We start from the raw sequence: 13,368 nt of genomic DNA on the forward strand, positions 1-13,368 counted from the left end.
ACAACTTGATGATGAAGGACATGCAATACTATTTTTTGGTGGTACTTGGAAGATTACAAAGGGAGTTAGGGTATTGGCTCGTGGAAAGAAGACTGATACTTTGTATATGACCTCATGTCCAAGAGACACAATTGCAGTTGCTGATGTAAGTACTGATACAAGCCTATGGCACTGCGACTTGGTCACATGAGTGAGAAAGAGATGAAAATGTTGTTGTCAGAAGGAAAACTACCAGAATTGAAGTCCATTGATTTTGACATGTGTGAAAGTTACATCTTAGGAAAGCAAAAAAAAAAGTGAGTTTTTTTAAAACTGGTAGGACACCGAAGGCTGAAAAATTAGAACTAGTACACACTGATTTGTGGGGGCTTTCTCCAGTTGCATCACTTGGTGGTTCAAGGTACTACATCACTTTTATTGATAACTCAAGCAGAAAGGTATGAGTTTATTTTCTGAAAAATAAATTTGATGTATTTGAAACTTTTAAGAAGTGGAAGGTCATGGTTGAGACAGAAACAGGTTTGAAAGTAAAATGTTTGAGGTCAGATAATGGAGGAGAGTACATAGATGGATGGTTCAGTGAGTATTGTGTTGCATAGGGAATTAAGATGTAGAAGACCATTCCTAGGACACCACAGCAGAATGGTGTGGCTGAGCGCATGAACAGAACTCTCAATGAGCATGCTAGAAGTATGAGGTTGCATGCTAGACTACCAAAAACTTTTTAGGCTGATGCTGTTAGCACTGCAGCTTACCTGATAAACCGAAGACCATCAGTTCCCATGGAGTTCAGACTTCCTGAGGAGGTTTGGAGCGGTAAAGAGGTGAAGTTTTCACATTTAAAAGTTTTTGGTTGTGTTTTTTATGTTCATATTGATTCTGATGCTCGTAGTAAACTTGATGCAAAGTCAAAAATATGTTTTTTCATTGGCTATGGTGATGAGAAATTTAGCTATAGGTTTTAGGATGAACAAAACAAGAAAATCATCAAAAGTAGAAATGTGATATTTAATGAACAGGTTATGTACAAGGACAGATCAACTGTAGTGTTAGATGTTACAGAGATAGATCAAAAGAAATCTGAGTTTGTCAACTTAGATGAATTGACTGAAAGTATTGTCCAAAAAGGGGGTGAAGAAGATAAGGAGAATGTAAATTCACAGGTAGATCTGAGTACACCTGTAGCTGAAGTTCGCAGATCTTCTAGGAATATTAGACCTCCATAGCGTTATTCACCTGTTTTAAATTATCTCCTATTGATTGATGGTGGTGAGCCAGAGTGTTATGATGAAGTCTTGCAAGATGAGAACTCAAGCAAGTGGGAGTTAGCCATGAAGGATGAGATGGATTCCTTGTTGGGGAATCAAACATGGGAACTGACTGAATTGTCAGTAGGAAAGAAGGCTTTGCACAACAAGTGGGTATACAGAATAAAGAATGAGCATGATGGTAGCAAATGTTACAAGGTCAGATTAGTTGTTAAAGGGTTCCAGCAGAAGGAAGACATTGACTACACATAGATATTTTCTCCAGTTGTGAAAATGTCAACAATCAGACTTGTATTGGGAATGGTGGCTGTAGAAAACTTACATCTTGAGCAGTTAGATGTGAAGACAGCATTCCTTTAAGGTGACTTGGAGGAAGACCTTTACATGATTCAACCAAAAGGGTTCATTGTTCAGGGACAAGATAATCTAGTCTGCAAATTGAGAAAAAGCTTGTATGGTCTTAAACAAGCTCCTAGACAGTGGTACAAAAAGTTTGACAGTTTTATGCATAGAATTTGGTTCAAGAGATGTGAAGTTGATCACTGTTGTTATGTTAAGTCTTTTGACAATTCTTATATCATATTACTGTTGTATGTGGATGATATGCTTATTGTAGGGTTTGACATTGAGAAGATTAATAATATGAAGAAACAATTGTCCAAACAGTTTGCAATGAAGGATTTGGGAGCTGTAAAGCAAATCCTTGGTATGAGAATTATTAGGGACAAGGCTAATGGTACATTGAAGCTTTCATAGTCAGAGTATGTGAAGAAAGTTCTCAGCAGGTTCAACATGAATGAAGCTAAACCAGTGAGCACACCCTTGGGTAGTCATTTTAAACTAAGCAAAGAATAGTCACCGAATATAGAAGAAGAAATGGACCATATGAGTAAGGTGCCTCAACTATTGGCAGCTTGATGTATACTATGGTGTGTACAAGGCCAGACATTGCACATGTAGCGGGAGTTGTGAGCAGATTCATGAGTAGGCCTGGAAAGCAGCATTGGGAGGCAGTCAAGTGGATTCTAAGATATCTGAAGGGTTCATTAGATACATGTCTCTGCTTCACAGGTGTAAGTTTGAAACTGCAGGGTTATGTAGATGCTGATTTTGCTGGTGATATTGATAGTAGAAAGAGTACTACTGGGTTTGTTTTTACTCTAGGTGGTACAACTATATCATGGGCTTCAAATCTATAGAAGATTGTTACTTTGTCTATTACAGAAGCTGAGTATGTTGCAGCAACTAAAGCTGGAAATGAGATGATTTGACTACATGGTTTCTTAGATGAATTGGGTAAGAAGTAGGAGATGAACATTCTACACAGTGACAGTCAGAGTGCAATTTTTCTTGCCAAAAATTCGGCTTTTCATTCAAAGTCGAAGCATATACAAACAAAATACCACTTTATCTGTTATCTTGTTGAAGATAAACTGGTAATACTTGATAAGATTTGTGGATCTAAGAACCCGACAAACATGTTGACTAAGGGTGTCACTATTGAGAAGTTGAAGTTGTGCGCAGCTTCAATTGGTCTTCTAGCTTGAGGATAGGAGGATGAGTTGTAGGGATGAAGGATTGTTTCTTGGAGGATAGTGGTTTGATGTTGGTGATTGAACTAGTCTCCAAGTGGGAGATTTGTTGGGCTTTGTGGAGCCTAGTTTTGTTTGATCCGGTTTGACAACCCGACTCGAATAATATTGCATGGCTTTTTAATGGGAGATTTACTGAGGCCTGTTGGGCCCGTTTAGCCCATTGTGGAACCACCTTTTGTAATTAGGGTTTTTTAGTGTGGTGTGGTTGTCGCGTTATATATAGAGAGAAAATATTATAACCGCTGAGGTAGTACTCTGTATTCTTCCCTGATAATAGTGATATCCCTGCAACTTCATGGACATAGGCAAATTGCCGAACCACGTAAATACTGTCTTATGCGTGTGAGTGTTTTTCTTTGGCGTGTGTTTTCTCTATTTTTTGTTTCTCACATGTTGGGAATTCGGTTTAATTTCCTACATCTATTATTGTTAATCTTATGGTATTCAAAATATATGATTAGACGACATCAATTTGAGTTGTATAACTCAGAGTTGCATTTGTATTACAACTTTTAATCTTTTATTCCATTTTGAATTACCTATTAAATGAATGGATATGAAATTTGGATTTAGGTCTAAGATTTAAGTCTTTACCTAGATTTGCTTTATGATAAATAACAATAGCAAAACCTTAAATAATTGGGGATTAAAAATTACTAGGAATCACTGGTATTAAGGTATGAATAATTATACCATTTCCTATGCAAACCAATCTTAAAGAGTAACTTTGTTGGGAACCTTTGATTGCTTTGTTCCCTAACCTTGGATCATAGGATGCATGGATCTATCCCTAAGCTTCTCTAGATCTAATGCAGTAGAAAACAAAGTTCTTAAAAACCATTAAAAAGTCAAAAGCTAGAGGTTTAGGAATTATACTTGTGATCTAGATGTTCATAAATTAATTTCAATTTGCAAAAGATGTTGAAAATGTCATAAAACTTGCCCACCCAACAATCTTCAACCTGATCTCCTTTTAATGTGTAACTTTACACACTAATGCACTTACTCTAGGAAAGTCATTCCAATAAACAAGATAAGTCATCCATTTAATTAGAAGACAGTACATTATAGTCTCTATTAGATTTACTATATTCATGAATTGATTGTGAACTACTTATTACCTTGTAAGGAACTTATGATTTCAATTTTTTTGTGCAACTCTTTATACACCCAAGTTATAAATCATGTACAATGCAAGTTATATGAGCACGAATGTTTAAATTACTAATTAATGCAAACTGGATAATATAAAGAGAACCATAAACATAAATAAATAAATTTATTAACTAATCTAAAATGTGTTATGTCATGCCATGTTTTCTATGACTTTATCCCAACAATCTCTACTTTCATTCATTATGTCTTAACCTTTTATTCAATCCATTTTTATTTTTTTTTATTTTACCCATTGTTTCCTTAGTCTTTAACCTAGGTTTTCATGCTTCACAACCCAAGATAGTTTTTTAGCCTCTCATGGGTGTCTTGTATCATAGACAATTCATTAAAGAAGTTGAAAGAACATTCTTGAAATTTAAAGAAACCAGAAAGAATATATTGGTTAACAATAATGAAGATGAAAAACAAACCAAGATCCTCTTTATGCATTTTTCTCCTTAAAAGAAATTTGAGCTCCTAGAAAGACCTAAAGTTCCATCTTTATAGTTTGGGCAAAAACCAAACACGTGGCACATTCTTATTGGCAACTTATTTCCCAAAAATTCCTAAAAACAACTAAAAATAAATATAAATAAATAAATCTCAAATGTTTGAGGCCCATTTAGGGTTGGAGAAGTGTCAAAATGCTTCATGTGTTGGAGAATTCACAATTGGTGTTGGATTGGAAACAAGCATTTCAACATGGCAAGTTTGATATTTTGACATGAAATGGTGTATTTCTACCTTGGTTTTGACGTGAAATTGCCAGCTATAAATTTTCATTTCGACAAAAAACCCTATTGAAATGGCTATGCAATTTTGACATGGAGTTCTACTTCTTCATTACCTGGCTCAACTAACTAAAGTTTCTTCATTTTAACTTTGATTTATGCACCATTTGAGGCTTTGGATTCCTAACTTCATGAGCTCTGAATTTATATGTGGCGTGTTTTAGAATGATCTCAAGAAGTACTCTAGAAATCAATTCAAAGTCAAAATTTGCTCCATCCAATCATTAATTGTCTTACAACCCTTCTTAAAATTTTTGCAAGTTGACCATGCCCTCATCTTCTCTAGACACCTTCATAGGCTTTATTACTTATGCTTCATGTTCACCACTTGTCCTCTTTTGCTACTTGTTTATCATCATGTTTCTTAAGGCTCGAGTCTCTTTTTAAGTATGTTTGACTCTTTCATTTCCATGACTAGAGATTTCTCTTGCAACTTGTACTCTTTTCATATTTCAAACCTAAAATTTAGCTCAAAATGTAGGTTAGATCCAAGTCAAGGCCCTAACAACAATTTGAGTTAAGTAGGGGAAATTTAGCCTTGTATATATATATATATATATATGTCTTGAAATTTCCCTTGAAGCTTGTATTTTTTTCACTCTTCAAACCTAAAATTTAGCTTAACTTATAGGTTAGATCAAAATCTAGGGTCTTAGCAACAATTCGAGTTAAGTAGGAGAAATTTAGCCTTTATAATGCATAATTCACTTCATAAGCTCTAATCATCATTTTAACTTGAACTTTGCTAGTTCCTAGCAAATAATAGAACAATTGCAATAGAGTTCATAAAGCATGGTGACTCAAATAGTGTTTTTTGCATAAAATACCTAGGTCATCAAAATTCTCCTGAAATTGAGAAAAAAAAACATACAAAACATGATTTCTCAATTTCTTCACATTGACCTCTTATACATTAGCATGAATCTATGTTCAACATCTCATTTTCTTTCTCTTAAGTTATCTTTGATAAAGTATTTCCATCTAAATTTTCTATGTTTAGACTTAGGTGGTATTTGTTTTTTGGCTGAATAGAAAAAGCCAAAATATTTAGCTTTTTCTATTTAGCTAAAAGTAACTTGTTGACATCGTCCAACATAACTAAAGTGAACCTATTGATAACAAGTTCACTTCAGTTATGTTGGACGATGTCAACATGTTACTTTTAGCCGAATAAAAAAAACATCAAATATTTTGATTTTTTTCTATTCAGCCACAAAACAAACACCACCTTAGCTTAGGCGGCGTTTGTTTTTTTGGCTTTTTGCTGAAAGCAATTTGCTTTCAAAATTTAGGTTGTTTGTTTTTCTAGTTTTTGATGAGTTATTACTGAATTTTTTAAAAATTTGTCTAAATAGAAAAATCCAAAATATTTGGCTTTTTCTAAATAAAAAAAAAAACAAGCTTTTTAAACCTTCTCCAAATCACGATTGCAACCCAACGCCTGACGCCCAACCCTAACCCATCCCTTGTAGCTCTCTAGTCTCAATTGCAACTAGCGATCCCCAACCCTCACCTCATCCCTATGTAGCTCATTGGTTCCACAACCATCACCAAGCTTTCTTAAGGTAATTTATTCCCCATTTTCTCTCTTTATTTAGGTTTCAACTTTCGTTCTTGCTCTTTCTCGGCAATGGGGTTAAACCATAGGTAGAATGGTTGTTTTCTGTTTGGAAATGGTTTATTAATATCTTCTCTAGTACGATTCTTTATGATTCTCATGCCAATGGTTTATTTTGGGGTTTTGTTTGGAATTTTGATTTTGTGGGAGTGGGTTTAATGGGTTTGTAAGTTCAACGAATTTTGTAGAGATGTTCATGGGTTTTGTGGATGCATTTGTGTGATTCAATTCTAGCTTTGAGGAACCATTTGTGTGATTTTGTGGGTTGTTTTCTGCCTGCTTGGGTTGTTTTTTGTTGCCTTTGTACTGTGTCATTCACTTGTCTAATGAGTAGAGTGAAGCTCTGTCATTCACTTGTATTTGGTTGCTGGAGGAAATAATAATATCAAAATGAGAATTGTTAACCAATTTTTAAACAATAATATGCATTTTCTGAATGTATGTTATTGCTTGATTTGACTCCGTGTTCTTGTTTTCTGTTGTTTTGCATTGAAATTATTCTCTTCCTCTGAAAACCTTCTGCCAATCAAATTATCAATCATAGAACGTTACCTACTTACATAATTTCGTGAGTTAATTGTCTTGTGTTTTTAACTTGGAAGAATCCAATCATTTCAAGTGGATGGTTATATTTTCTCGGAACCATCCCATCTTTGTCAAAAAGTGGCATAGACGAGAACAGTTGAATCCCTTAAAATGAACCATAAATTGGTGAATGGCACCCAACCTCTTATTTAGTTTATGCAATTGATGGCCCAATCCCAACCTTTCAAGCTTTCCTGACTGAGGCCTTAGAGTAGAGTATAGAGCTTACTTGGATTTTCAAAAATATCAAATGGAAAGAAAAAGAATAAGAATAAGAATAAATGGCAGATGCACATCCTAGTTTGTAGATGAAGATTTTCACAGTTAGATTCTTTCTGTGATTATCCAGTTTATAGATGAAGATTTTCACAATTAGATTTTTTTTGTCTGTTTACATGGCAGATGCACATCCCATCAACATTCTATGCTTCTTATGGATCAAAGGTGAATTTGCTTTTAGTGTTGACTAGGCATGTAATGCGATTTTGTTCTCTAGTGGGATTCTTGGTGTTACCGGATTTATGGTTATAGAAAATAGCATTATTAAACTAGTGGCTATTTTAGAGACCGTTAACTTCTTAAGGTTGCTTATAGAAGAAAAGATTGTTCTAGAGCAACTAAAGTGAATATTGTGTTTGCTAGACAATTGTTTATTCCTTCTGTTAACATTTAGGGCATTGGATTGTCTCTGTTAGAACTTTGTAGGATATTGTCAGTACTTTTTTCTGCTTATAGTTAAAGCCTTTGTTAGTGTTGAAAGTTAGCTGGCTAGCTGCTTCCTTTCTTGAATTCAATACTAGCATATGGATTTTTTTTCTCAAGTCAAACATACTGGAGATTTACTTCTCACCATCTTGTTAGATGTGCTTCTAATGTTAACATCCGAATAGTATACTTTTTTGTGGTTTTTGGACCTTCTGCAATGATTTTTTTTTTCCCATGTTTTTTTTGTTTTATTTATTTTTTATTTTTTTTAATGATATTAACATGGAATATAACCTATAACCTCCTCCATTCCTACCACAACCCTTATAAATTAATAACTTGTTTTTAAAATAGGCTTAACTACTTTGTGCACTTTGATGCAAGTCACCACCCCTCTAAATTTTACCTAGGTATTTCAAATGGGTGGGGTTAGGTTTCTTGCTTCTTTGATTCAAAATAGACCTTAATAGGTTTTTGTGCTTTTTCTTTTATGGAAAATAAAGTTCATTTAAATTTTAAATACATCTTGTTATATTGTAAAACATTGCTATGTTTTAGGTGTGGTAGTTCCAGGCCCAATTTGAATTTTGCACTGCACACAACCATTATTTAGTCTAACAATAAGACTATAAGAGGTTTATTTCATTTCACAAACAACTCAGGCCAATTCTTTCACACACACACACCTCTCTCTCTCTCTCTCTCTCTCTCTCTCTCTCTTTCTCACACTCCTCTCACAAGTGCAACTCTCCCAGGTCATAGAGTAGATTTTAGTTGGGACTGACCGAGCTCATTTGGTGTTGGTTTTTCAGCCAACTACCAGATGGAAGTGGCAATAATTTTAGAAATGAAAAAAAAATTATGTTTCCCACCTTTCCTACTTTCCTCTCTGTGTATGTCCATATTTGGGTGCTTTAGAAAAAAACATCTTAAGGGACTTTAGACAGTTTTTATAAACTCTCTTTAGGTGTTGTTGGCATAATTTGGATTTTAATGCTTCTTGTGCTAGATGAATTCATTCTCTACATAGAATGGTTACATGTGAATGGATTGATATTTATTGTCTATTCGTCCATCATCCAAACTATATATTTATTGTCTCTAATTGAATGCTACTATTTGAATTTAATTTTCAAATCCACATACTAGATATATATGCAAAATGCCACTAGACATTTTTTAAAAAAAATAAATGAAAATTAATCATTAATGTTGGTTGGTTTTTTGTATAGTAATGAGTCAAAATGTTTAAATTGGTACGGCAAATTGGACTAACACCATCCAAAGAAAACACTTTATTGATCTTTGTCTTTAAGAGGCAAACAAAGGCTTTAGATCACTTGGAGGTTTAAAGTCTAGTGCTTGGCCTCGAATTGCTGAAGAGTTGGAGAAGTTACTTGGAAAACGCTATACTTCAAAACAACTTAAGAATGGGTGGGATTACATGAAAAGACAATATCTCATTTGGAGTAAAATGATGACTATGACAGGACATGGTTATAACTCTATAACCAAAAATTTTGATTGGTCAGCTGAAAAATGGGAAGAATATCTACAAGTAGTTTTCTTATGGATTTGAGTGAATTTTAAAAATAATTGTCTTATATATGTATACATGAGTAATTTGTTGTTTATCTTGTAAAATAGAAATATCCAGAAGCTAAACAATTCTGTTTTAAACCATTAGCAAATGTAGAAGAATTAGAGACATTGTTTGGAGGAGTGTTAGCTACTAGGTCTAAAAATTGGAGCTCTAGAGGAGTGATAGCTTCTAGGGCTAAGGAATCATCAACACATTCTACATCTATGCCTAGCAAAACTTCAATTAGTTTAGAAAAAGATTAGAATTTGCCAAGAAATACCAATAATGAAGCAGAAGGTTCTAAGAAAAAACAGAAGAAAGGAAAGAAAGAGCAAACTCAAGAAGAAATGAATAGAATAATGAATGTGTTGGAGAATTTTGAAAGACCCTCAGTCAAAGAATACATGAAGATTTTGAAGAGGCTCTTGACTTATGAGGATCCATTATACTATGTAGCAATTAATGCGTTTTGCAAGAAGAAAAAGTATAGAGAGATGTGGGTGGAGATAGAAAGTGACAAAGAGCGAATGAGATGGATTCAAAGCTTGCGAAAATAACTTTTTAAATGTTTGTTTTAGATTTGTGGAATGCATATGGTATATGGCTTATATGATGATTGTAATTTGGTACATTTGGTTTGTTTGTTTTGGATATTTGATACATTTAAACTTTTCCAATTATAAGACTTTCTCTCTACATTTTATGGATATTTGTTTTAGATATTTGTTACTCATACATTGTTATAACTATTTGATTGTATTGTTATGCTTTTATTTCATAACTATTATTTATTTATAATAGATATTCTTATGGAGAATCCTTCACATCACTCAAATAGTTCAAGTTCATCATCATCAAGTGAAGATGAAGATACAAAGTTAGAAGTGACAAGAGTTTAACAAAAAAGATTGGTTGTGTTGTTGCTCCAATTATCAAGTGACTCATCCATTAATAAGGAACGAGTCTCTACATCATCATTTACAGGTTCACTTTTCATTCAAGAGCTTTTAGATGATTCATCTAGCACATGTTATGAACTAATGTGGATGAAAAAACATGGATTTATTTCTTTATGTCACATGTTTCGAGAAAAATGATGGCATGTTGACAGTAAACATTTGAATGTTGAAGAAAAAATGACCATGTTTCTTATGACTATTAGTCATAATCTTTGGAATCAATTGATTAAGAATAGATTCCAACACTCAAGTCAAACAATTCACAAATACTTCCATGAGGTTTTAGTGGTCATGGTGAATTTCTCAAAAGAGATAATTACTCTTCCATCATTCAATGATAATTAAATGGTATCTCCAATCGTCGGCTAAGACAAATTTTTAAGGTATATTATTTTTTATTTCTAATTATTCATATCATGTTTGTATTATTCTCATATAAAAATAATTATTTATATTTTAAAAAATTATTACCATGTAGGATGTTGTTGGTGCAATTGATGGAACTCTTATCCATGCATGCATTCCTACTAATCAACAAGTACCTTATCGAGGTCGTGAGAGAGGAGAATGTTTTCAGAATGTTATGGCAGTTTGTGATTTTGACATGATATTTAGGTTTGTTGTTGTTGGATGGGAAGGAACAACCCATGATTCAAGAGTCTTGACAGAAACTATCTGTAACCCGCAACATAATTTTCCAATGCCCCCATCAAGTAAATATTTTATTTTCATTTTATTTAATATAATTTGTATTTATTCATTATAATAATCAACTCAATTTTTTTTTTTCAGAAAAAATATTATTTAGTAGAGCATACACACACACTCGATGTTTTATGGCACCATATCGTAATGTATGCTATTGGCTGAGTGATTTTCGTAGTGGTGGTAAAGTTGCAGGAAAAAAAGAGATATTCAACCAATGTCATACAAGATTAAGAAATGTCATTGAACATACTTTTGGTGTTGTTAAGACATGTTTCCCAATATTGAAGAGAATGACACCTTATTCGTTTACTACTCAAACAAAAATTGTCATGGCATGCTTCTCCATTCACAATTTTTTTCGACAAGTCTCGGTTGCGGATAGATTATTTTCAGAATATGACAATGAAGTGGAATTGGAAAGTGACAATGCAAATCAAAATCAAAACTCAATTACAAACAGTTTTTTTGCAGCACCTGATCAAGAATTCATGCAATAGTTCCGAGACCAAATCGCAAATGAACTCTTTCAAGTATTCAATTAACTTGTCATTTTTAGCTTTTTACCATTGTAAGAAATGCAATGTTTAGATATTATCATAAAATGTGATGTCTTTGGATATTTGAAAAATATGTACTTGAATTGTTATGTTTTTTTTTTTTTAATTTGATTTAGGTTTTATCAATCCATTATTTTTTAGATTATTAAGTTTAAATATTTTATTTTAATTATATAAAAAATAAATATATTAATTATTTTTTGTAAGGATGATAATGATAAATTATTTATTATAACAATTTTATTATTTTGAACTTTTTAGAAATATGTAAATTATATTTTTTTTAATTCATTAAAATATTAAGATATTGGTTTTTAGTATATAAAAAAACAAACAACTTAATACTTAATACTATTAAGCATTATTTAGTATTAAGTTAAATATAAGCTCTATTTAGAATTAAGCCAAAAAAATAAACGCCACCTTAGTGTCATGTCATAGTATTTTTCTTAATATTTTTCCCTTCAACTCAAATTTCATCACTCTTTAGCTCAACAGGAAATATATATATTCTCTTTTATTAGTGTGTGTTTTGGAAATCTCCTTCTATATGACTCAATAGGGATCCATTTAATTTGCAACTCTCGAGTATTCACCCAAGGTACCATGAATTGAAGACCTTTTTAGGTCACTTGCCCCTCAGATCTTCCTAGCTCAAGTTAAAACAAGATTGAATTTCCCACACATGTTGTCCTAAACTTTTTATTATGAAGTTTAGCTTATGTAATGAGCAAACTATCAGTGACTCATAACCAATTTGGTTTTAAGCACTACAACTTGAAGACACAATGTCATTACCCCCTCAGATAATTGCTCAAGCTTCCTTTGGTTTTTATCTATTTATTTATTTAAAGATGTCAATTTCATCCTTTTTGTTGCTCAAGAGCTATTTCTTTCTAAGAAAGATCAAATGAAAAAGTTAATGGTATAATAGAATGTGTGGAATATAGAGATGAAGTGGATGACAATAGAGATAAGACAAAAGGAAAATCAAATTCATGGAATATAACATGAAGGGACTATTGATTTCATCAAGGTTAGGTGCATTCATACCAGAAATGGTAGAAATAACAAAGGAATTGTATTCATACCCTAAACCTCTAAGACTATACAAGATTTGATCTTGCTCAATAATAGATTTCCCGATTGTAGAAAGATTATCAATGATCTTCTTAATTTGGAGATACTTGAGCATTGACTGTCCATTTTTTTTTATAGTCTAAAGTTGTAATTATAATTGCATAATTCTTGCCTTTGAAGCAACAAAATGCTTCATTCAAGTGCAATCAAGAATTATAAGCAATGATTATCCCAACAATTTGAGTTATTACACTCTTAGTAAGAGGAGTAAATCCAACTCATGAGTAGATTGTTTTGACAACTCTAGAGAAAAAATTCAAGATGCATTGTAATGTCGTCTTCACACATTAGAGATGGACATGGATGAGAGCCATCAATGAGGAACTCAAGGCCATTTGCTAGAATGACATTGTGCAATTGCATTTTCTACAAGAGATGGTTTGACCTATCCAATTGTAAAGTCAAGGGCTTGGTTTAGTGATAAAAGTGGTAAAACATGGCAATTTTGAGAAATTGACGACAAAGCTCCTATGAAGATTGAGGATGAAGCAATTCCACCGTTATTGAAGAGGTGAAATAAAGAGAAATAAAGTGATTTTGGGAGACAAAGTGACTTTGGTTTTCTTTGAAAATGTCTATTATAGAAAGTCTTTCAAAAAGTTCCTTTTATATTTGAGTGATAGTAAACCAACTTTTGTGTAATTACATAACTAAATCCTAACAAGTTTTCCTAATTACATAGATTGTTATAACAAGATAAAAACA

Source organism: Vitis riparia, chromosome 1 (assembly GCF_004353265.1).
Source record: "Vitis riparia cultivar Riparia Gloire de Montpellier isolate 1030 chromosome 1, EGFV_Vit.rip_1.0, whole genome shotgun sequence".
NCBI lineage: Eukaryota > Viridiplantae > Streptophyta > Magnoliopsida > Vitales > Vitaceae > Vitis > Vitis riparia.